Genomic DNA, 3811 nt, shown 5'->3' with positions numbered 1-3811 from the left:
ACTCGACCACTTATGGCCCCTTCTACACTTGTATTATAGGACTCACCACTACGGCCCTTCTACACTTGTATTATAGGACTCTACCACTATGGCCCTTCTACACTTGTATTATAGGACTCACCACTACTGGCCCTTCTACACTTGTATTATAGGACTCACCACTACGGCCCACTTCTACACTTGTATTATAGGACTCACCACTATGGCCCTTCTACACTTGTATTATAGGACTCACCACTATGGCCCTTCTACACTTGTATTATAGGACTCACCACTATGGCCCTTCTACCACTTGTATTATAGGACTCACCACTATGGCCCTTCTACACTTGTATTATAGGACTCACCACTATGGCCCTTCTACACTTGTATTATAGGACTCACCACTATGGCCCTTCTACACTTGTATTATAGGACTCACCACTATGGCCCTTCTACACTTGTATTATAGGACTCACCACTATGGCCCTTCTACACTTGTATTATAGGACTCACCACTATGGCCCTTCTACACTTGTATTATAGGACTCACCACTATGGCCCTTCTACACTTGTATTATAGGACTCACCACTATGGCCCTTCTACACTTGTATTATAGGACTCACCACTATCAGGCCCCTTCTACACTTGTATTATAGGACTCACCACTACGGCCCTTCTACACTTGATTATAGGACTCACCACTACTGCCCTTCTACACTTGTATTATAGGACTCACCACTACGGCCCTTCTACACTTGTATTATAGGACTCACCACTACGGCCCTTCTACACTTGTATTATAGGACTCACCACTACGGCCCTTCTACACTTGTATTATAGGACTCACCACTACGGCCCTTCTACACTTGTATTATAGGACTCACCACTACGGCCCTTCTACACTTGTATTATAGGACTCACCACTATGGCCCTTCTACACTTGTATTATAGGACTCACCACTATGGCCCTTCTACACTTGTATTATAGGACTCACCACTACGGCCCTTCTACACTTGTATTATAGGACTCACCACTATGGCCCTTCTACACTTGTATTATAGGACTCACCACTATGGCCCTTCTACACTTGTATTATATGACTTCACCACTATGGCCCTTCTAACACTTGTATTATAGGACTCACCACTATGGCCCTTCTACACTTGTATTATAGGACTCACCACTACGGCCCTTCTACACTTGTATTATAGGACTCACCACTATGGCCCTTCTACACTTGTATTATAGGACTCACCACTACGGCCCTTCTACACTTGTATTATAGGACTCACCACTATGGCCCTTCTACACTTGTATTATAGACTCACCACTATGGCCCTTCTACACTTGTATTATAGGACTCACCACTATGGCCCTTCTACACTTGTATTATAGGACTCACCACTATGGCCCTTCTACACTTGTATTATAGGACTCACCACTATGGCCCTTCTACACTTGTATTATAGGACTCACCACTATGGCCCTTCTACACTTGTATTATAGGACTCTTGTATACTGTATAGGACTCGCCTTTCCCACGTTTCTTATTTGTAGGAGTTTGCATATTTTGACTTCATCATTATGTTGAGGTGTTTACATGAAAGATCACTGACAAACTGGCACCTAAAGGTTGGTTTTCTCAACACTAAAGTGTGACGGGTATTTTTTACTAACCATCAAACATAGTGATGTTTAATATATATATAATATATAAGACAATATAGCAATAGAAGTCATTTTAATTTATTTATAAGTGGTAGCAAAATACCAGCATCATGAAGTGAGGAAAATAGGAGGAAGCACAGTACAATTCAGTAACAATATGATTTTAATGATCGTTTTAAATAAGAACATAAAAATATAACATTTGTAAACAACTGTATTATCATTTACGACGTCTTCAAGTTCACAGCAGCGCGTCTGGGCGATGCACTGCCTGTGTAGAACTATATGGAAAACAAAGTCTTGTTGGTATGTGTCCAACTATTCTCAGTCATTTTAAGTAAATTTAGCATTTATGCTTTGGACTTATGGGTCATTCAACCCTCCGTTTGATTTTAATAAAAGTAAATAAAATATATAAATAAAATATAATCTAAAATGATATATATATAATGTTTTATTATAGATTATATACACATTTTATTAAAGATTATATAATAATATATATTATATATATACACTATATATATATGACAGCCGTCAAGACCAGGCTTAAAACATTCTGGTCTATACAGAAATATAAACCTACAGTTTCAGGAGTAACTGAACTCTAGGAGTAACTATGCTGGGGGAAGTATGGCAGCTTGAGCACTATCCTCTGCTTTGACTACTTATTCTATCAAACAATATTTCATATTTAATTTCACTTGCAAACTGTTAATTGCCTTGTTCTTCTTCTTCTCCCACTTCCCGGGGAGTGGAACAGGCACATTGATGACCTGTGGAACCAGATGCTCCTCGACTCCCTGGAGAAACGGTCTCTACTCCAGAAGAACTGGTTCTCCTCCTGAAGAACCATTCTCCTCCAGAAGAACCATTCTCCTCCAGAAGAACCGGTTCTCCTCCTGAAGAACTGGTTCTCCTCCTGAAGAACCGGTTCTCCTCCTGAAGAACTGGTTCTCCTCCTGAAGAACTGGTTCTCCTCCTGAAGAACCGGTTCTCCTCTTGAAGAGCTGGTTCTCCTCCTGAAGAACCATTCTCCTCCAGAAGAACTGGTTCTCCTCTTGAAGAGCTGGTTCTCCTCCTGAAGAACTGGTTCTCCTCTTGAAGAGCTGGTTCTCCTCCTGAAGAACTGGTTCTCCTTCTGAAGAGCTGGTTCTCCTCCTGAAGAACTGGTTCTCCTCCTGAAGAACTGGTTCTCCTTCTGAAGAGCTGGTTCTCCTCCTGAAGAGCTGGTTCTCCTCCTGAAGAACTGGTTCTCCTCCTGAAGAGCTGGTTCTCCTCCTGAGTGGCTCCAGCTCCACTCTCTGTCTCGCGTCCGTCTGAGGGAGTCAGATCTCTCCTTCACTGTGGAACTCCAGGTTTCTACTTTTTCCCAAGGAGGTTTTTGTAGTTTTTCCTGGACGAGAAGGAGGGTCTAAGGACACAGGACCCTGGGACATTTGTCTAAGGACACAGGACCCTCGAACATTTGTCTAAGGACACGGGATCCTGGGACATTTGTCTAAGGACACGGGATCCTGTGACATTTGTCTAAGGACACGGGATCCTGGGACATTTGTCTAAGGACACGGAACCCTCGGACATTTGTCTAAGGACACGGGATCCTGGGACATTTGTCTAAGGACACAGGACCCTCGAACATTTGTCTAAGGACACGGGATCCTGGGACATTTGTCTAAGGACACGGAACCCTCGGACATTTGTCTAAGGACACGGGACCCTCGGACATTTGTCTAAGGACACGGGATCCTGTGACATTTGTCTAAGGACACGGGATCCTGGGACATTTGTCTAAGGACACGGAACCCTCGGACATTTGTCTAAGGACACGGGATCCTGGGACATTTGTCTAAGGACACGGAACCCTCGGACATTTGTCTAAGGACACGGGATCCTGGGACATTTGTCTAAGGACACGGAACCCTCGGACATTTGTCTAAGGACACGGGATCCTGGGACATTTGTCTAAGGACACGGGATCCTGGGACATTTGTCTAAGGACACGGGATCCTGGGACATTGCCAAGTCCCTATGAACATTGTTTAATCTGTTTTTCACTGTCGCCCTCCGAGGCAACTGCTGTTGTGATTTTGGGCGTTACAAAAATAAATAGAATTGAATTGAATATGCGCTTTGAATTTGAGTTTTTTTCAGGGTTA

This window comes from Eucyclogobius newberryi, unplaced genomic scaffold (genome assembly GCF_026437365.1).
Source record: "Eucyclogobius newberryi isolate DKJ021-1_F unplaced genomic scaffold, fEucNew1.0.hap1 SCAF_21, whole genome shotgun sequence".
Taxonomy (NCBI): Eukaryota; Metazoa; Chordata; class Actinopteri; order Gobiiformes; family Gobiidae; genus Eucyclogobius; species Eucyclogobius newberryi.
This window is presented reverse-complemented; position numbering follows the sequence as displayed.